The sequence below is a fragment of the Haemaphysalis longicornis genome, unplaced genomic scaffold, assembly GCF_048455015.1.
Source record: "Haemaphysalis longicornis isolate Haplotype H1 unplaced genomic scaffold, Haemaphysalis longicornis Haplotype H1 scaffold_3, whole genome shotgun sequence".
Classification (NCBI taxonomy): Eukaryota; Metazoa; Arthropoda; class Arachnida; order Ixodida; family Ixodidae; genus Haemaphysalis; species Haemaphysalis longicornis.
This window is the reverse complement of record NW_027526335.1, coordinates 85,142,161-85,164,345: the sequence shown is the minus strand read 5'-3', so window position 1 is coordinate 85,164,345 and position 22,185 is coordinate 85,142,161. Positions and strand designations below refer to the sequence as shown.

At 46.2% G+C, this 22,185-nt stretch overlaps 1 protein-coding gene across 1 annotated transcript in view; it reads right to left on the bottom strand.

Moving 5' to 3' along the window:
• The window catches only part of LOC144174762 (uncharacterized), a 99,471-nt gene extending 78,519 nt beyond the window's left edge, over positions 1-20,952 (bottom strand). The window contains exon 1 of the mRNA XM_077703620.1: positions 20,615-20,952. The gene's annotated coding sequence lies outside the window, so the exon portion shown is untranslated. The remainder of the gene's footprint in view (positions 1-20,614) is intronic.
• Between the last annotated feature and the right edge of the window lie 1,233 nt (positions 20,953-22,185).

The following is a 22,185-nucleotide window of genomic DNA, read 5'->3' as shown; positions in this document are numbered from 1 at the left end:
GTCGCCAAGAACTTGAAAGATTAAAAGAGTCGTTTGGTACTTACATCGTTCACACATGCCTATATTTTCTTTTTTGTGTGTGTGTGTGGTCCAACACAAGGAATCCCGTATTCTTCTAGGCTCGAACGCACTAACGTGACATGCGCAAAAAACAAAAGAAAGCTCCGGAAAACCCCAAAACGTAAACCAGAAAACCAAAAGCTGCTACGCAAAGAACAAGGGGTTTGTTTGCGTGATCCTTAATAAAAAGTTGCTTAATCGCAAAGCCTTCATTTCAGTTCAGAAATGTTGATTTCTGTTGACGGAAAACCAGCCACCGAGGGACCAAAACGACAGCCATATCTTTTGGTCAAGTTATTTGCTTGCGGTAGTTCTGGAAATGCAGTCCCTCGTTCTATTTTGCGAGCTTCTCTTTGACTATACCACCACAGTCGAATCTTCGCAGACCTGGCCCGAAAAAGAAATCCGTCCACCAATTTCCTTTTTAAGTTCCAAGTGAAATTCCAACCGCCAAAATGAAAACCCACGTATGACGACACAGCAGTGTGTACGTCCCGATCACGTGGCTAACGAGCCCCGCACAAGCCTACTCCGGCAGAGCGCGCAGATAGAAGTAAAAGGTACACAGCTAACGGGCTAGCGAAGGAGACGTGAAATGTTTGCGGAGAAGATTACCTTTGGCCAGCCTGAAAGAACTGCCGACCCCGGTCAAAGAGCGTTCCTCAGTTGACGCGGGAGGTACGTCCACCGGCAAGAAAACGCACAGAGTCGCCACGAAGCCACCATGGTCAACGCGAGAGAAATGTAAAAACAAAATAGTAATAACAAGCTACGAAACGAAAGAATTGAAGTGGTCCGAACGTTCCCGGCTTGCTTCAGGGCCAATCAAAGACCACCGTCCGCTCTTAACTCCATCTCCGCGTAGTACCTAGAGTCGTCGGTCCCACATATACTGCGGAGTTGGCAGTACTGGTGGGTTCAGTTCAGAGTGCCGGGGGAGGAAAGGTCGCAGAGAGGGGGGGGGGGGGGGAAGAGGGGATCCGTTTTGCTGGCGCTGCGGCTGCCTGCACGCCCGGCTCTCTCGCGGTCGCTGCAACTTTCTCGCGCTTATAACGACCGCCGCTTCTCCTGCTCCTGTTCGCGCCTGGCCGTGTTTGTTTTTGCCCATCGACAGCGTGTTCCGCGTTTCGTCGTTAGGCGTGTAGGACGAAAAACACCGGGAGCGATGGCAGGACCTTGACGCGGCTGCGGGCTTCGGGGGTGGCGGCGCTGATGCGCGCACGCCTTGACGAGCCCCGCGAGAAGCTGCTCTTTCGTGAACTTGGAAGAGGCTGTTAATTGACAAGCTGATGCGAGTCAAGACTATGAAAAGGGAAGCCTGTGAAATGAAGCAATGCAGAAAGAACACGCAGGCACGCTCTCCGAGGAATGTTCGACCAAAGCATAAAAAAATTGAAGCACGAGTTGCCACTGGGCAGTTGGGACTGAAACGGGCATGTGAGCGGTACATGAACGTTTGTTTGCCTAATAAAACTCGGTTGAGCGTCTGCGCCTGTCCTGTGGGAACGGAACACCGTTCTCTGCGTCTGTCACTGTGCTAAACCTACACCTACTCGTCCAACTATCCGCACACATAAGTCACGTTGGTGATGAAGTAGTTACAAGAAGGATTTTCCGTCTCTGCAGTTTTGTTACTGTTTCGCTTTCGACCGTCGTTAGGTGCAGACAAGGGCTACACTTGAAACGATGTTCAGAGCAAGCTTTCCCGGAGTTTTCATATGCAATTCGACTAAGGACATTCATCATTTGCAATGTTGATATACATTTTGTTAAGCCTCAAACCATCTCTTCAAGCCCTTACGGATCGCACTGCGCAGCTCGGGCCCGAATTTACAGGCCCGGTTGGTTGCCAAGGCAGCAAAGTTCGCTGACCAGTTCACACTGACAGCCATCAATTTGACGTAACCCCCAGCATCGCTTTCGAGATGCATTATCACTGATATTCCTCGAAATGAAGTTCTCTCTCTCTCTCTCTCTCTCTCTCTCTCTCTCTCTCTCTCTCTCTCTCTCTCTCTCTCTCTCTCTCTCTCTCTCTCTCTCTCTCTCTCTCTCTCTCTCTCTTACGCCCATAGAGAAAACTGTTGCGGTATGACAGCGCTGAAAGTTCAGACTTATCACACAGCTTTGTCGGGGCAAATAAGCTGAACTCAAACGCGCAAAATTTCAGTAATATATTTAGCAGACAGTTTAAAATGGCTTTTTTACGGCGACTTGGAGTTTTCGGCCAGTTACTCTTCTTCCAGGTGCAAGTTCTTCGTCGCTTCAAAACTAAATTAGTCTAGCTCACTTAAAACTCAACTGAATGGCAAAATTTTTTATTGCTATAATTGCGGGGACATAATTGTGTCGTGGTGTAAATGCATGCTAGCTTAACGCCGTCACTTCAGTTCTCAAGTGCTATGTGACTAGATTATGACGGAGAAAGTTAAAACTCAGCTCGCTTTTTGGATGTGAAATGCGCCAAATCAGCTTTAGTGTGAAACAGGAGCGTCTGGCCTTAAGAAAAATCTTTAGCAAAACATTATCCCGTAGGGCATAAACTAGATACTTACGTAAGTCCGAGATTTCTCTTACGCCACGAACTGGAGACGTTCGGTTGCAGTAGTGCCGTAAGCCATCTGACATCAATGACGGAATGGTCAACGAAGAAATGTCATTTGGAGGCACAAAGGAAAAAAAAAAACGCGTTCAAACAAAAATGCGCCGGAAGACCTTAAGCGGGCTTTACCTCTTGGCGACACTTAGTTACGCCCATGAGTCAAGGACTGCTGTTTTGTCCTTCAGGTACGCAAACGTAACGTAGAATTCTTGTAATGTTAAGTAAATTGCATGCGCTCGACATTTATTCTGCCATCTAATCTTATTTTTTTCTTCAAAAAACCTACAGGCAAAGGACCTAACCTTTCCAAGTTGCGCGCAGCATCCGTGCATTATGGCAAATCTGGTTAAGCGCAATCTGGTTAAGCGCAAATATGGTTAAGCGCAATCGCCTCTTCAATCCCCACGTTCCTTGGTGGTTGTTTTAGATGAAGTTCTTGGAAGAAAGGGAGGTTTATCTTCGAGCTCGCACGAGCTCTGGAGACTAGTCGAAACCTGCGGATTCGCAACAAAAAGAAAGAAAAACTGGTTCACAGAGCGAACTACATCGCTTGTAGGGCTCGAGTACACGTAAACTCCCTCGAACAAAACTTTCTCGAAGGATCTCCATCGCATCTTATCCCTCTTGAGCGTGCATTGCGTACACGCCCAATTAGACTTCACGGGTGGCGCGTCCCAGTTAACACGCAGCGTGTTCCCGTCCCGACGTTAGCAGCCTTCGAATGGCGCGGCTCTTTTGGTGGATCTTTCATAAGCTACAGCTATTTAAATGCCACAGATGAAACCACGCTGTGCGGACATAGCGTCGAAGAAAGAGTTCTCTTTTTTTTTTTTCATTACAGTGTGTGTTAAGATTAAATAGGACTGCTCCAGATTTGCCGCCTGCAATACATTCGTACTTGTTGGATCCGTTGTTTGGTCCCCTCAAATATGGAAGAAGTAATGCTTTCATTCTTGGCATTTCAAGACTTCTTTACGTAAGTGGTAGAGAGAGAGAGAGAGAGAGAGAGAGAGAGAGAGAGAGAGAGAGAGAGAGAGAGAGAGAGAGAGAGAGAGAGAGAGAGAGAGAGAGAGAGAGAGAGAGAGAGAGAGAGAGAGAGAGAGAGAGAGAGTGAGGAGAGGAAGGGAGGGTGACTGAAGATGCCAGCTCGTGCACCGAATGATGGCTTGCTACAACATTTGGTAGTAAATATAAGGATTCAATAGAGAATGGAAATGAAATAGACTGCGCGAGCACGCTCGTACAGAAACAGAACACAGGCCTGTGGCGCGCAGTGTCCATTTCATGCAAATGTCCGTGATCGATGTGATTTTCGCACTTCAATTAGAGGCGTGGCTTTAATGCACTGGGAAGTGTGTTTCCTGTTGTTCTGAGTTGTTTCCGTTATTCACGACCTAGTGTGCAGGGGGCTTAAATCACAATGTTGTGAGCCTAAAAAATATGTTGTCCCGTCGTTTGCCTGCGCGTGCGACTTAGGCGAAAAACGAACCAAAATTGACGCTATAAGCGCAGACAGGCTGCTTACTGCGCACTCGGAAGAGATGCCAGGAAGTGACGCTAGGAGACATGCTTTGTTAAGATTGAGTTGCTGTTGAGCGCCGACGCTCTTTATTAGGAGAGGAACACGCAGTTGTTGCAGTAATAGAATTTTCTAAGCGTAGCATTACTTCTGCAAGGTCGCATAGTTCACACGCTAGTTCAGCGGCGCCATGAACACGGCGTATAATTACGCTGTGGGGGAAATTAGATGAGATTAGGAACCAAATTCGCTAGTTTGTCGCTTATTTAACTTCGTGACCTACCCTCCCCCACCGAGCACACGCGCACACGCACACACTCATTGTATACATAAACAGTACTAGTGAGTGATTTTGAAATTGCCATCATATTTTTAAAAGCTCTCGCTTGCAGCAAACACACTAATGACCCGTCTTGCTAAAAAAGGAAACTGTCGATCAGATGAAATGCCAAACTTTCCAAATGAAAGAATTCATGGGCTTCTCTTCTTTTATCTGCGGTAGAGTTGGTAAGAATGTTATTGGCGTGTAAATTTTAGTGCAATATCTCTCCAGCCTTTTTTGACTCACGGCTTAATTAACACGGTGTTCAAAGACTTCTGGGAAACGGTCAAGTTTAAGGACTTGTTTAGCACCAAAAAGGAGCAGTTATACCAATGCCTTCATGTTTTTCCTGGGCAAATTAGCTGATGTTCCGTCAACACCTGCTGGATCACTCTGGCGAAAGGAAAATATGATCGTGCTGAGGTTATGTTTGGATAGCCTGGGCGGTAACGCCGGGGCAGATATCGACTCCTTTAAGGAACGCCCTTTTCTCCGCGCTAAGAAGCTTACTTGTAAAGAACTCGCAAAATAAAAATTGTTGAACGATTTTGCAATCTCTCTGGGGCTTCCAGGAAACGATGCAGTTTCCGAAAAAGCCTTTTATCCTTACCCCCAATGTCCTTGATTAGCGTCTATGTTTTCTTTGGATAATTTAATAAATCATCAAACTTGGGAACAATTATTGGTGCTTAAGTGCACACAATAAAACGTGTACTCATCCTCTCATAGCTTTCAGAAGCGCTTTTATAGCTTGTCGTTGTTAGCTAAAGGAAGTAAAATGGCTGAATTCAACCAGTGCTGGGACTTTTTCTCGTTTACTATGATCGTACGCTGTGACAATTGCTCAAAATGTTTAAGTTGGAGTTATTTTTTTAATATTCCAGTGATCACCAGCAATCAGATTATCAAAGATTATGTGGTATATTAATTTCATTAAAACTTCATTAAATGATAAATCACGCTAATTTCCGTAACCAAAGCCGCTGGTGAAATTCGGCAGGTAATGGTCAGCCAAATGTTGGTTTATCACTCAAGAACTTAACGAATCACTAGAAATAATGATTCAATATTTATTAAGGTGCCCGGGATTAGCCATAGCCTTTGTTCTGGTCATAGGTCGGCGTACTCATTTGAACTTATACTCATGAGTAAGTACGAGGTTGAGTGAGCACAGACCCAGACAAAAAATGAATACGATGACGAGTGACTACAAACGTACTCGCGAGTAGAGTACTCACGAGTAAAGTACTTATGAGTACAGTACTGGCGATACATGTACTTGTGAGTGCGGAACTCGCGAGTACTGTTGCTATTGGCCGCGAGGGCCACCACTGGAGAGGCTGGCGCTGCGATCGTTTTGACGTCACTTGTAGAATCAGCGTTCCTATCTTGCTGCGTAGTTGGCTTGCAGCGCGTGACACTTCGCTTAGGAAGCGCGTTGTAAAAGTATTTTCGTTTTAATTTCCTTCGTTTCAAGTTAATTCTCAGTGCGTCAAGCGCAGTTCGACATAATGGTGACTGTATAACCGTATCAACTGTGGTAGATTATCCGCAAACACCATGAGCGTGGTGGTGTATTACGCATGCGACCGAAGCGTAAGCAGCGGCTTGTTTCCCCGATCAACAATGTGGACTATGACGATCGCCGAGTGAAGTTTCTAGATTTCCCTTGTTTGCAAGAAATGTATAAAGCAGGAAATCGTGAAGCGTTAACTGCTCGCCCCCGCCGTGCCTGCCCGCACAGCCGACGGTGCGGCTCGAACCGACGCCGGTCGCGGCAGCAACAAAAACTTGTCGCCGCTTTTTAAAATCACACAATTCGTGGAAAAAAAGTTCCAGATTGGTGAAAGTGGATGTTAGTGTGATGAAAAATTCTGCTAGGTAGTGTCATCAGCTGTGGTTTTCAAAGCGATGCTCAAATATCTGCAGCCGCGATTTACGCCGACCGGCCGCGGAGGTCGGTCCCGGCAGCGCCGGCCCGTTCACGCACGGTGCGGCGAGCGGCCGAAGGATGGCTATGCTTGCGCGCAAGAATCGGCCGAGGCCGTGCAGGTATCTTGATCGTCGATCGCTTCAGCGGAAATCACCACGCTTACAGAGTTCCCAGCGCGGTGAAACGTTCTGTTAGGGACTGTCACTCGCAACTCTAACGGCGATGAAATATTTGCTGCGACGCCAAGCCTAAAGTTCCCAACATCCGATTACGTGCATCCGAAGCCGGCTGCGGGCTGTTGGCGAAAGCCCTCTCGTCGCGCCCGCACGTGTTGCGTTTGGGTTCCTCTAACTTCTTGGGGGCCCCCTACGCTCGGTTCTCCTATTCTAAATATCCCGATTACCCGAAATCATTAACGACGTGTTTCGCCTCGTACGCAGCCTCGCCTTCTGTGAGCAGTCGTGAGTTTCGAAATTGACGCTTGAGAAATGCCGGCTTACTGTAAACATACAAAACACGCTGCAATTATAAATTGCCACGCGGAACACCTAATGAAAACTAAATATAGCCTTGTCCGAACCCGCTCGAAGGCGTTAAAAACTCGCGTTCATACCGTTCATACATTGCGGACAAGTCGCGAAACGTAAACATCAGCCGTGCAGAGTACAGGCTACGGCAGTGATCGTTAATCAAATCCGGGCATGACTATAAAAACATCGTAGGGGAAGTAGGCACTGATTAAGCCAAACTTCAGGCCATAACAATACTTTTAAGCATGTGCAGCGAAGCAATCTGATCACCGTTCTCGCGTCATTCATTTACCAAGCAATATACGAGCAGTTCGCGCGGTGAGATCATAAGTGAGCCACGCGTTTCCGTCGCTGTTACAAGGTGCTTGCTTGCACACACATGTCCCGTCACAAGTATTTCATAATGAATTTACAGCGTACTTTTCTCGGCATCAGTTGCATCGTCCTTGGCGTTAGCTGGCTGCGTATGAAAGAGCTGTGGGTCGCGATGGTAGCAACTACCTAAACGCGGCGGTGTCGCCGGGAACAAGCGAGTCGCTGATTGCTTGCCCGAATTATTTGGTTTACAGACAACTTTTTTGGTAATTTGCATCAAATCCACAAGGAGCGGGCGAGACGGTGGCCACAACAACAACAAAAAAAAAAAACACGCTTCCGCATACGCACGGGAAATGTGTTGTAGCAGACGACAACACGATTCGGCGTCCTACAAGTGACGTCACTCGTAGGTGGCGCCACGAGGCCAATAAACCTCGAGGCCAATAAACACTTTGCTCGCGAGTACTGTACTCACGAGTATGTACATGTGCTGGCGAGTAGTATTCATGAGTACCGTACTCGCGAGTACGAACTTGTGAGTTTATTCACGCTTTCGATTCGCGAAGTGCATGCACCAGTCTCGCATTTCGCGGCATCCCTTAAAGCATGGTTTCTAAAAGTAGGTTCCGCGGAACCTAGGGGTTCCGCAGGCCCCTCCTCAGGGTTCCGCGAACCACTGATAAATTTTCCCTGGTTCCGCAGTCGCAAAGTCTTATATGGTGAACTTGAGGTGCGATCGATCTAAGGAACCTCCATTACTCACGCCCGAGTGTCAGTAAGCACATCTCGGCGCATAACAGAAACGCGCGAGCTGCGCAATAAACCTCGCCAGCAGCTTGTAGCCAGCCAGACTCCGAAAACGGGCCACGTGGTTAAACTATTGCACTTGAATCTCGGTCTTATATTACCCCCATGCGCATTTCTCCTGTTTGGAGATAGGTGCCGCTAGCGTACGCATTCGCGTAAAGTCGACGGGAAAAAAAAAGATACCCTTGCTTGCTTTTGAATTTATTGCACGTTAATGTAGCATGAATGGAATGAAAAATGGCGGGAGGGGGCGGGGGGGGGGGGGGTTCCTTGGCACTTAACGGAACTTAGCAGGGTTCCCTGGGACCAACATGCTTGAGAACCCCTGCCTTAAAGGAAGGTAAAATGAGGTGTTAACGAGGGAAATTGTGGCTTTTTCCATTCCCTCTTTTGCGGTGTTGCCGCTCTTGGCAACCGCTCGTCACGGGTTGCTATAGTAGAAGCCTTGGCAGACATGGGCGGCTTCGCTGCACTTCAAATTGTTCGAAGGAAGGGTCGGGGAGGCTGCTAGCAACAAGCACTACGCACGCTGAAGCCACTCTTTCTCGGTCTTCAGAATCGGTAACCAGAAAAGCTTTCGCCTGTTTCAACTGGTATACGGGTTCTGGCTTAGTCAAATCCATAGACCTAGGGCTGCATGTTAGTGTAAGGGGTTGATTGCGAGAAGAAATTAGGAGAAACACTTTTGTATACGAGTAAATGTGCGTACAGATTGAGTACAAGTAAATAAAGATGAGTACTAGTGAGTACAGATTGAGTATGAGTACAAGCGTGTACAGATTGAGTACGAATGTGTACAGATATAAGCACGAGTACTCGTGAGGACGAATGACTGAGTACAAGTGAGTACGATTACAAATGAGTGTGGGATAAGTGGGCACGAGTGGTTTTGAGAACAAAGGAGCTTTTTGAGTCTGAGTAAGAGTGAGTACAGCGTGAAGAAAAAAATTGATTGAGTTTGAATGAGTTCTGTCTGCTTTGCTGACCTATGGTTCTGGTGCACGAAAAAAGCATAATAGCGCCTGCTTACAACAAACCTCTCATGCAGCGAACAGGTTTTCTTGCGCCCCTAGAGTTCCCTTTAACCGGAGCATATTGTTTACAATTTTCTGCATAATGCACCCTGGGAACATTGGTTATGATGCCGCTCGCTCGCGGGACGAGCGAGCGGCATGATTTCTGGCAGCGTGTGGCATTCGCTGAAGCTGCGGTACCGTGATTGGATTGGATTGGGAAAACGTCTTTGGGGCCTGCGAATGAAGTCCTATTGCTAGGTCTTCATGACTTGGCCGGAGTCGTCACCGCAGATGTAGCCAACCCAGCTCCACCCAGCATACGCATAAGAATGCATAATTGGCGAAGTTACCACGTTCCATCGTTATAACAATGTAACTAATTGTACAATATCTGGTCAGGGAAACAAACAGAATGAAGAGAAGCGGCGCAGTAATGGTCACGTCATCTGTTTCTTACATTGCATACTGACCATCTATTCTTCAGTCACACACGAAGTTTTATTGTCAAGTTTCTCCAATCTGCTGTAGAGCCAACAAAATGATAGGAACCGAGCTTCCGACGCACATATTACTTCGAAGCTGAACAGGACCCAATTAAACAGCTTCGGCACATCCCACAGGCTGCCGGCCACTGCAATGAGTCGTGCAGCTCCCTCGGCGTGCGGCACAAGGCACCGCCGGGTCTCTTATTTCAGCAAAACGAGGCGCTGCCACATAAATCAAGCAAATTGACATGCAGCGCCGAACTAGCGAAGGACTCGCATGCGCACTCCTCTATCTCTACAGCAGGCGCTGGCACGGAAGGTGTTGCGCCGATAGTTTTCGCGCACCACTCGATTGGACCATTTTATTTTGTGGCCGCCTGTACATGCCCTCGTGTACAGACTCCTAAAAAAAGGTATCACAAAGGTCGCTTTTGAAAACGATAGTCTTTCTTGGCCTACTTAAACTCGAATATTTTGGTCTGTCTGTCTGTCTGTCTGTCTGTCTGTCTGTCTGTCTGTCTGTCTGTCTGTCTGTCTGTCTGTCTGTCCGTCCGTCGCTCGGACCAGCCACCCGGCCATAAGATAGAAGAATTCTGAAACGAGAAGTTAATAGGCTATATATGCAAATAATAAGCGAAACTTCTCCATTCCACTAAACCTGGTACCATGCTTCCCACTTGTCAACATTGTTGAGCAAGAAGAAAAACACCATTAGGTATACCTTAAACGCATCGTCAATACATAACTGGTACAAGGCAACGTCCTCTTAATTGAAAATGGATGTGCACTTTATATTTCCGATAGCAAAGTAAAAAAAATAGTCGTTGAAAACAATATAGTAACTCCAAACTACGAGGAGAGCTCACACCCGATCCTGTACCTCGTGGAGGCATTCCAAATTCAACAGTAACAAAATGTTCCAAGAGATGGCGCGCGAGCCGTGGAGCGCAGGGAAATTTTTATATTGGGAGGAGCGAGATGGGAGGGGAAGAGCGTCAGTTGTGGGTATGATAGAGAAGTAAGGTCGTCCTTCGACGACTTTTGCGGCGAAGTGTGCAGAAACGCGTCCCGTTTTTAACACGAAAGTGTTTTATTCCCGGATACGCGAAGATTTCGCTGACGTCATATCCGTCGGCGAAGTGACGCCTGTACCACGAAGCAAGCGGCCTGTAAAGGGTGCACCGCTGCACTCAGATTCTTCTTGCGGGGAAGAAACCTGAAGTACTAAAGAGTATGTTATGCTAGGGTTGTTCGTTTTTGGGGTTTTATATTTTAACACGAAAGTCTTTTATGCCGGGATACACCAAGATTTCTCTGACGTCATAACCGTCACGCAAATGACGCCAGAGCACCTTTGCCGAAGGGACCAGCCAGCAGGACGTCGCTCGCCAAGCACACCCACAAGACAGCCGCCGACCCGCAAATCATACTCAGCTGCGGATTTCGCTGCACATTTCGCTGCACATTTCACTTTTGCGTTTTACTGATTTCTATGGCAGAGGAATCAACCGGAGTTTTTTTTTTCTCTTTTCTCTCAAGACTAATGATGCCACCATAATAAAACCATGCTGAAAAGTTTGGCTTATAGCTCTAGCTCGACGTTGCATGAAAACGTGTTTCATTAACCTGGTTTCCTATTTTTTCGCTCTTCCCTTGTATACAAGCAGTTGGGCAATGGCAAGTGAAATCATAACTTCAAAATAACAAATTTCCGCGAAAGTTCTATATGTGGTCTGCCACCACTCAAAACATGATGGCGCTTCGATTTGCTAATTACGTATATATGCCAAAAGACTGAATAATTTCCGGAAAAAAGGCTAGTGGGAACAACAAAATCAAAATTGAGATTCTACTACTTACTACCAAAACACGTCCCGTGGTGACAGTCTGCTTCAACACTGATGCTCTGCGATTACTCAGATATGGTAACGTATAACGGTGTATCCACTTGTATAACCTGTAACTCATTCGATTAAGTATTGTAGCCTCGATTTCATGCGAGTTCTGCCGTTTTATTCATGCGAGAAGACGAGTTTATAAATATGAGGTAAATTTACTGCTGCAGATTTGTGTTTGGGTGAGTTACTTTTCTTGTTTACTATATTCTGTAAAATCTTCTATTAGCACTGCCAGTACTGCCGGGCCAAGCACCACGAACCAGGCGTTTGACAGGCCCGCTCGCTGAATATGCGTTCTCTAGGTTAACAATAAATTTTAATAAGAACATCATCCCCGTCATCGTCGTCGTCGTTATTATTATTATTATTATTATTATTATTATTATTATTATTATTATTATTATTGGTAGTAATAGTAGTGGTAGTAGTAGTAGTATAGTAGTAATATTTTAAGCTCTTTTTTTTTACTTTATTAATGATGTTTCGACAGTAATCCAGTATTCTACGCAGACAATATCAAAATACCCCCAAAAATTCACAACTTATCTGACTGCGCTGTATTGCAACGTGGCGCCACCGCATTTTCGGACTGGTGCAACACAAATAAGTTGATACTTAACACCGCGAAAACGAAAATAGGGTCATATACACGTAAAACAAATGATGTCCATTTTATTTATCAAATATGGGAAGGTCAATTATAGCGCGAGTATCTAATCAGAGGTCTCGGAGTTTCCTTCGACTCCAAGCTTACCTTTCCAGCCTACATTGAGCAGATTACCCATCATGCTCAACGAACCCTGGGTGTGGCATGCGGAATCTCATCTGCAAAGAGTTCAGCTATCCCGATTCATTCTTTCGGCTCACACAAAATTTTCTTACACCATTTTGCGGCGAAAAGGGTGTAAAAATCTTGCCCCATGGCGCACATCTTTAAATGGTGTTTTGGCTAAAAAAGGGTGCAAGGATGAAAAAAAGGGTCTAAGGTTGCTTGACACCCTAAAATAAGGGTGTGTGAAGCGCAGCTACGCGTGCCAATGTGGATCGGCGGAGCGCTCAGCATGACGTAGACACAAATTCAACACGCACAAGTCACACTTGGACCACAAATGAATTGAGCAAGAAAGCCAACGGGATGCATGGGTACAGCGAGTGCATACTTAGATAGAAATGCATGTGCTCTTTTTGCTTTTATATCCAGCAAAGGAAAGCCCTCGGATAGAATCGGTGGACTTGTCGCGAAAACCAGATATTTTAGGGCTATATTTGGAATAATGCGTTTTAATGTGAGCGCATGCAAATAAGCATGCGAATTTGTAAAAACTTTTTAATCGCGAGGTAGTCATTATGTTCAATAAGTCATAGAATTTTTTTAAATACAAAAAAAATATTCCCCGCCATCTTAACACCTTCGAAAAGGGTATTCATTACTTCAACACCCTTTTTCCCACAAGGGTGTAAAGCTACAAATTAGGGTGTAAAAGGGTGTAAAGAAAAGGCTGTAAGAAAAAAAGTGTAAGAAAAGACCGCCAACTGAGAAAAAGGGTGTAAGAGACCATCAACTTTGAGATATTTTGTACCTCTTTACACAGGTGGACTAAGCATTTTCTACGAGCGGGGGGATGTTTTGTACCTCAATGTTCAAATCAATATGAATTGGCATAACTTTTTATCAGTGAAGCAGTTTAAGCTTCAGCTGGTTTCGGTGACGTTAGCGAAAAAATAGCAAGACAAAGAACTGTGCTGCCTGTAAAGGGTGCACCACCACAGATAGGGTACTGTAGCAGTGAAGTCGGCTTTCGAGCCTGTTCGAGTTTTTTGTTTAATAAGTTTTTTGTGCCTGCCCAAAGCAGCGCCAGTATTAAACCAAGAGCATAAAACAGGCATATTAGTCCTTTTTGGTAAGATGACACGTCATCACCCCGCTACAAAAGGTAAATCAATAGCAATCATCATCATCATCATCATCATCGAGTGTGAGCACAAGGGGCGCATGAGTATACGCGCACCTCTAATTATACGATTTCAAAGGTACTAATATTTTTGGGATTGTAAAACGCAAAAAAAAAATTGGCGCAGGGTGCACTGGTGTGCAAGGCTGGAGAAACAGCAGAGCTGGTGGTCGATCTGGCTTGTTATAACCCCCTTGGATCCGCTGTCAGTGTGGGAGACACACTGGAACAGCCTTGTAAAATCCGGGTAAACTTGGCCTCACCCCCCAGCACTTAGCCTAGCCTAGCAAGAACATTGCAAAAGCTAACAAAACCTATCAAAGCCTAGCAAAACGTAGCCACACTTAGCAACACCGGAAAAGGCTGTCAACCCCAAGCTACGCTGTTTTTTTTTTTTTTGTAAATGAACCCCTATTTCACACTCTTTCAACACCCTACAGAAAGCCAAGCGGGTTGCAGTCGGTAAACAACCTTTTCGCCAGAGAAATATAGTCTTTTTTTTTTATTTCAGAAGTTCAAATTGATGTTTCACGTGCGAAAGCTAAACTTGCGCTAGGAGGCGCACCGTATATGGAAACGAGCGATCAATATATATACTCCTCTTTGTTGTCCTTCACTAGCGTATTCATCGGTTGTATGGGACGGAACGTGTCAGTCCAATGAGACGGCCACTGAGCGAGCGCAAACAAAATTTCTATCCGTAGTTAAGCATCGGTGCGTCACTGCGAAGGTTATAGGTGGTCCTGAAATTGATTCATGCAGCTCGCCTGGCATTAAGCCGTTACGCTGCGGAGGTCCAAGGCTGACTTGCTATTTCTGTATAAAGGGATACATAGCTCAATTGATCGTACGATCCTTTGAGTGTTATTTACTTGAGCGCTTCGACAGGCAACATCAGGGTGTCCCGGCCGTTCCACGTCCCCGCCTGGGGCGTTAACAAGAAATCCCCTGGCACGCATTCAATGCATTTACAATATACACGCAGAAAAGTTGCACGTATACTCAATTACACCTTTTCAACGTTTCGTAGGGAACTGCGCTGCTTGACATTTTGACAGACACTATTGTAAAGAGGCCACGTTTCTGGATTTGCGCGAGCTTATTGTTTCTTTCTTTTGTATATTTATGTCACCTTTCTGCCTCCCTATGAGCACGATTGTATTCCACTGCTTTCTATAGAGTTTGAGATGTTTACTTTACCCTATTTTAATTCAGTCTGCGTTTGCTTCCGGTACGAGCTATCTCAGTCTTGCCTTTTGTTTATTGTTTCTCATGCCATCGTATTTTAGAGCTGTTAACTCTGTCATGTTACACTTTTATATCCCACACGCACATTTCTGTGATTTTGCTTTTCTCGCTTGCGGCGCACTCTGTGTGATGGGTCCTATTGTTGCCTCGAAAAGGGTGCCAGTACAAAGACTGCCTGACTGTTTCTGGGAACTATGATTGATTGATTGATTGATTGATTGATTGATTGATTGATTGATTGATTGATTGATTGATTGATTGATTGATTGATTGATTGATTGATTGATTGATTGATTGATTGATTGATTGATTGATTGATTGATTGATTGATTGATACGTACCATTTTTTGAAAATGTTAGCAACTTTTCGCCCACAGCTAATTAAAACATGGCGCTTTGTTACAGTCTTGAGTACCATATCTTGAAACATGTTGCTTTCTAAACTCGGTCTTTTTAAACTGTAATTCTGAAGCTTTTTGGGGACACGGCAAGTACAGAGTCCTCGAAGTGTGCCCTCGCATTTTGCAGCCATCCTGCTTTTCGTATTTGCAAAATCTCGCACTGAATACAGCCCTAATCTTGGGTTATTTTAGGTTCCCAACATTTCCATCCGTATTTTGTCAGTTAAAAGAGTTTGCCAGTCAATGCACTCGCTACGCAAAAGTTGCAGGACTTGTAAGTACCCAAAACATTAATAAAAACCTTATCTCTCTCCTGTTAGCATTCTAAATGGCATCCTGTTGGGTTTTTTTTTTTTTCACCAAAATTTACAAAATCATGAAATCCCAAAAAGAAAGGCACTGTACATAAACGGCTGTACGTGTCCGTGAAACCACACCTGCGTGTGTGCGGGGCAGTCTGCAAAACAAAAAAGAACAGTCAGACGGCTCCACTCAAAATACACCTCAAACATACCATCGCGTTTATGAGAGCTCGGCCGACGGACTGATATGGCGTGGCACAGTTGCCCGGCATGCATCAAAGACGTGCAACCGTTATTCGCCGCGGAAAAGCTCGGAATGAGCTTGGAGGACAAGAAGGCGGAATGCGGTTCAATTCACACGAGGCAATTCTACAGGCTTTGTGTGGGAGCGAAGTTCGGGCTTGAAAGAGATTTTATGTGTAGATATCTTCAGCTCAGTTTATATGGTGGGATAGGCGGTTGAACACACCAGCTGGCTCACCGTGCACAAATATTTCTTTTACCCGTGAAATAAACTCACTCACGCGCACTGAACTGGTTTACTAGCGAGAATCTTCGTTGACGAGAAACCCAACGAGGTGAATTCAATGTCCCACTCATTCATTCATTCATTCATTCATTCATTCATTCATTGTCAGTCCTGTTTGGGCTATTATAGGCTTATTCTTAAACTGTCAGGTTTCTCCCAAACCACGCACTCAGAACTTGTTTGCCTATTTGAGTCAACCGAGGCACTGATTCGAACAGGTTTGCTGGCTCGATGGACGTGTATACTGAGGGGGAAAACGCTCGTGCTTTGGTGTCAGTTATCATAAACTCAGCTTTGGCAATTTACCAACTAGAGTTTCCCGCTCGTATGTGGGTGCAGTTCCGTATGCTTGGCCGGAATCGATACGCGCAGCCAAAAGAAGAAAAAAAGGACAGGGAGGCATGTGTTATCTGTGAGTAACAGTATGATGCATAACATCAAGCCACCATTAGCCCAATACGCAAGAAAGTACGGGTCCGTGCCCCCTCTTTCCAAACTAAGGGCTGACTTTATTTACACACCTTCAGAGTGAAAATGCCTTCTTTTGAAGAATTTATTCGACGTGCTGTCATGTCAAAACTCAGAGGTCAAACGCTTATGTCGATTGACATTCTCACCCGTTTTCTCAACTCTGCCACCTGCGCCTCCTACAATGTGTGCCTGTGTAGGTGCGCATGCGTATGTGCGGCCGTATGTGCGGGCGTGTGCGTGTTTTATTCTCTGTATTTTCTCTGCAAAATGGCAAGACGTGAATCATGCATGCTGCTTAAGCCTTCTGCGTCTCAACAGAGGTACTGCTTTCCCTCACGCCATGCTTTGAATTTCAGACAAAAACAACAAGATCAACAACGTCTCCTTTATACACTCCATCATCCGAAGAACTTCACTATTATTCTCTGCTACGCTTTCCTCTGCTTCCCACTCATCCCACCACCGTTGCTCCATTTGAAGTTGCCATAGCCTCTTCTTAGGCAAGGTGTCGATCTCTGCAGTCAATTTTCTTTGTAGAATAGATAGCTTGCGGGCTCGGCGACCATCATTCACTGCGCGCGAGCGAGCCCCTGCACAAGTATACGGCGCCCAAACTCCAGCCAGCAACCAGCCAGCGTTTGGGTCAGATTTGGCCCGATATCCAGCGCCGCCCGGTGCCTCTTTCTCTAGGCGCTCAAAACACCCTATGTCATCCGCCTTTTTAAAGCCTACTTCCTTATACGCTCACCCACGCTGCGTCCATTCCCCCCGCTCGTCTGTCCATCTAAATTTATACCTTTATTTAGGCGGCACAGAATTTTTCTCACGCGTTGTCGCTAAAATGAGCTTCAATCATTCTCACGTCTTTGATATTGAATACTTGCGATGGTACAAGACGAGAAAGGTTCCGATATAAAAATGTAGCCTTTAAGCATTGAAGACGTGACCATGATCTACGAGGATTACACCAAGCCTTCTATTTTTCTCACGGATTGTAATCAACGCTTGACGCCTCCGTAAAAGCTGTTCCTGCGCACTTATACGTTCCCAAGACCCTTTGCCTGTGCTTTCTTCCGCTCGATAGCGCCCTAATGGTTCCGAGACTCAAAATAAAGTCAAACTGTTGATCGTTTAGAATATTGTACAAGTTTCTTATGAACGCGTTATTGAGAAACGAAATTGGTATTACTCGAGTCATACCACCATTTCTGGCGCATTCCTTCCAAAAAACGAGTCACCATCGTGTTTTTTTTTTTTAGCTTTAGCCTTGAATTTCTTGTCGCTCGCAAGTGAACTTATCTTTTGCATTTCAAATCCGCACCTAGTATAACAATTAAAAGCAACATCCCACATTCATGCTACGGTGTACGATTTTTGTAGGTGTAATGTCAATAATACGACACGCAACCGCAGCAGCTTGGAAGGCAGTCGTATTCTGCATTTTTCACTGCTTCAAGAGCTAAGTAACTGTGATCTTAGGCATACAATCCTCCTGTAGGCTCAGGCTCAGCACCCGTAAATGGGTAAGGAGGACGAAAAAAAATTATTTTAAATTCCCTCTCGCAATTGGGCTGGCTTTGATGTAAGATGCCCTGCAGCCACACAAAATAAAAATAATAAGAGCGCCTTTCTATTCCTCTTTCCCGACCAGAAGAAAATAAATAATTAGAAGCCATTTCTCTCTGCGACCAGCAGAACATGACCAGCGAATCTGTATAAAATACAGATCATGCTCATGGTTAGAGAATGTACACGTATCTATTTTTCCCGTCATTTGTAACGGTAGTGATAATGGCTTTGTGATAACTCAATGAAATTTGGAAGGGCTAGAGTTCTGTTCTAGCAGACAAACATGGGACTGTCAGCTTCCCTCCCGCAGCACCCCATGTATTGATACCAGATGAGAATTCCCCAAAATTTGCGACTTTACTCTGAGCTAACTCATTATTACGAGTAAACAAAACTACGCGTAATGATAGAGTCCCTCTAGCGGCTAACTGTCGCACAACGTGTTTTAGGATAGTTTCGCTAAAACAAGGTTTACAGCCGTTTTTAGTAACCAATACTACTCCCGTAGAAAGCTACGTATTAGCAACACGGGAAACCTGAATATTTTACAACTTCCCAGTGAGCTAACTAATCATGACAAGTAAATGAAACCTGTGTAATGATAGAGCTGTCTTAGGGGCCAATTTTCGTATAACTACTTTTTTGAAAAAGGTTTGATAAGGCAGAGTTAGAGTTAGTCATTTTCCGTAAGCATTCGCGATAAAGTTGGCTTTGCCGCAAGGCTCACGTGCTCGCGCGCGGGAAAAATATACGGTACCTTAGCATAACCATAAGAAGCTTCGTTTTAAAATGAGCTCGAGACGGCAATCACAGCAACGATGGGACTCATGGAACGCCATGAAGCCAACATGCACTTGGCACCCATAGGCGGACGATGCACATTAAAACTCGGTGTCCGTCAACTATATTATAGCGTGAAGGCGCCCCACCAGGAAATGACATGTGCTTATATGCCCTGGAAGGGCTCATCGGCGTATAATTTTTTAACGGTTTCTGCATCCCGTCTTCAATAAAAATAAAAATTCGTACCGGGGATTCTTCCTCCTTTTCTTGGGAGCGTTCAGGATCCGTTTTACCGGTTCGCAACAGGTGCGCGTAGAACCCGATTTAAACCAGGACAGCCGCAGCAGTAGGATTAAACTTAGTCGCTCAGGACGCCAAACAATATCTGGTTTCCCTGTTGGACGCTGGTAGACACTCGTTGCTGCACGATCACTGGCCATTCATGAAGCACGCGGAAAATGTGAGGGATTTTCTTCCGCAGCGGGCCGGCGGCTGGCAATATGCCTCGAACTAGACTCCCAGGAAGGTGCTCTAGAATTTAGCTGCAGGTTTCCGTAGTACAGTATAGATAGCCCCACGTGATGTATCCAGTAAGGAACTTTATTTCGAACTGGATTGAATTGTAACAATTTAAACCACCGAACAGATACATACACAGTACACAGAGGGACCCCACATTGCTGTTAAATAACACACGTGCGTCAAGATTTCGGCGCATGTTAAACATCCCCAGGTGGCGTAAATTAGTTCGTATCAGTCCACTACGGCACACCTTATAGCCCAGTTGTAGGATCGGCGCCTTCACCCCTAAAGTTGAAATTAGTGTACAACTTCGGATGGCTATATCCCACTTGGGGTTGGCATTTTTTTTTACTTTTATCTTCACCAGAAATGTGTCAGTTACCAATCGAACCCGAGACCCGTGGTGGTTAAGAGGCAGCCTTAGGCGTGAGCCATGGATGATAGTACGCAGGCCTTTTTAGAAACACACGCAAAGCTTTGCAGCGAGAGGGCAGGAAGGCTTCATGTTTTGTTTCGACGTGGAAAAACATGGAGAATTGATCCAATCACCAAAATAAAGCTCGGTGGCGTGGGATACAGCGTCGTTCCGAAAGGCGCTTATAGATGCAAATAATAAAGTACGGATGAAAGAAGTGTGGGCAAGTACGTAGTTTCCCAATAGTTTAGTAACTAGGAACTCATTCCCGGTCGCCCCCCGCTTGCCCTCCCGCTCGTCCGGGTTTTTAGAAACTATAAAATTATAATTGTGTTGTTCAGGCAAGAGCCATCGCGCCCGCGCGTCTCCTTGCACCGGAGAGGCTCGTTTTTCCAACGCAAGGCAACTCCTTGTGCGCCCACTAATATTATGCGACGATTCTGCGAGATTTTATTTCACCACAGAGTGGCTTAACATTCGCACGATGATTCCACTTACGCGAGGTTACAGCTGAGTACCAACGTTTATCTGCGTGTGTTTCTTCAATACGCCCGTGCGTCTAGATTCCAGCGCCCGGTAAAAATCCCCAGGTTGGAGAAATTAATCTAGAACCCTCCACTACGGCGCGCCTCATATCATTCGTGTAGCTTCCGCGCGTTAAACACTCCAAATTTGAGTTTTCATGCGCGGGTGTTTCTTCACAAAGTCTGTTATAAATTTGGATGCTCTTTCTAGCTTGGCCAACCTAAAAGTAACAAAGCGTCCAGTAATTTGAGCCTACTTTAGCGTTTTTCGTGTGACGTTTTCTTTTTACGTTCTTTTTTCTTTTTTTACACCGCCAAAAATAGGTGCAGATCGCCCGTTTGAACCCGCACCCAAGCAAAGCATGCACCTGTTGTCTATCCTGGGGACATGATTCCACGGGGGAAGCTCACCTGAGGTCCTTGTGAGTGTACTAGTGCCGCTGCTTGCGTGTGGGCCCGGGTGTCCCTTCCGGCGCTTCGCGCACCGTACCGCTGTCACGAACTTGTGCGCGAAGTTTCTTTCTAGCGGCGGAGAGGGGCGGCCGCGCACAAGTCCACCGGATGCGAGCTTCGATCGAAAATGCGCTCTCCACTGTCAGCCGTGCTGCTTTCTGCTGCCCGGTCCCGCGGTGGTGTGCTTCCGACTCGTGTCCCCCTCTTTCAGGAGCTGGGGTGCCTCAGGGTGCTGTACTGTGCGCGCCCCCCTTCCGATGTCGCTGGCGGCTACTCACTGAATCCTCACCCGCTCGGCCCGATACGCTTTATATACGCCCGGTAAATCGGTGGCGCCGAGGTTGGAAGGAAGGACAAAAAAATAAAAGCGTGCCCCTAGCGTGGGCGTCCCGGGATCGGAACTCGGCGCACTTGGGAGGCTTGTGCGCGCGCGCGCGCGAGCACGCGACCGGTGACGTCACGTGAGGAGGCGTGCCCTGGTTGGTCGGTGTCGGGGCGCACTCCCGCGCACGTCTTCTCCCTTGGCGAGAGACCAGCAGGCCGGTCAGCTGGCCTGAAGAGAAAATTTCGCTTTACCGGGGACGCCCCCTTTTCGTATTGCCTAATAAATATCGCCGTATTGCGGGGGCAGATCACTCGGTTTATTTCTTTTGTGCTCGTTGCTAAATGAAAGGTAATCCTGAACAGAACGCGTCGCAGTGCAAAGCCTCGTGTTTCTCGTCGAAGCGCCGCGTGTGTGGTTATTTTCTCGGCAGCACGGCATTTTCGTTTGTCGGGTTGGCGAGGACAAGCGAATTGCGAAAACGATCGGAAACTCCCACTCCTGCCACCGCTTAAAAACGTCATATAGCTTGGATCGCTCCGCGGATTCCTTCCGCAGCTAAATATTATCCGTTATCGCTTAGCTCTAGATTGAAATTCAAAACTGAATAAGCAGCAGAGCCACAGAATTATATCAGCCAAAAAAGATAAATAAAACGGCGTCTTGTGTTCAGGATAGCCGTGGTTGCTGTACTGCGGGGGCTCAGGAGCACGCAGCCGCCCACTTTGGATACCAGAAGCGATCACAGCAGCATTTATTATCCCATTTTGACAGATAATAAAGCGGGTACGTTGTCTGTAAAAATGCGTAAAAACAGTGGTTTAATTTAGAATGCCCCATATTGTGGTGTTTCCCGTAGTTCGAGGTATATTCTAGATGCCCGAGGGACTTCTGGTTGTAAAGCAACAAGCGTTTTAAAAACCCTCACAGGATACCTGTCAGCAAGATACAGTTGTCGAATAGGGGAGGGGCCAGACAGAAGAAGATTGTGAGGGGGCCGAGAGAAGAAGCGTAGAAGCTTAGGAGGGGTCTTTGCGAAGTGGGGAATAGAGGAGAGTGTAGGAGAGTGACGATTGGGCGAGAGGGGAACAGAAAAGGGCGGGAATCGTAGGATTGAGTCAGTCGTAGTAAATGCAGGGAGGAAAGAGGGGAAAGTTGTAGGAGGAGAGGAGGAAGAGGAAGGAACGGTGTGAGGGGTGGGAGGGAG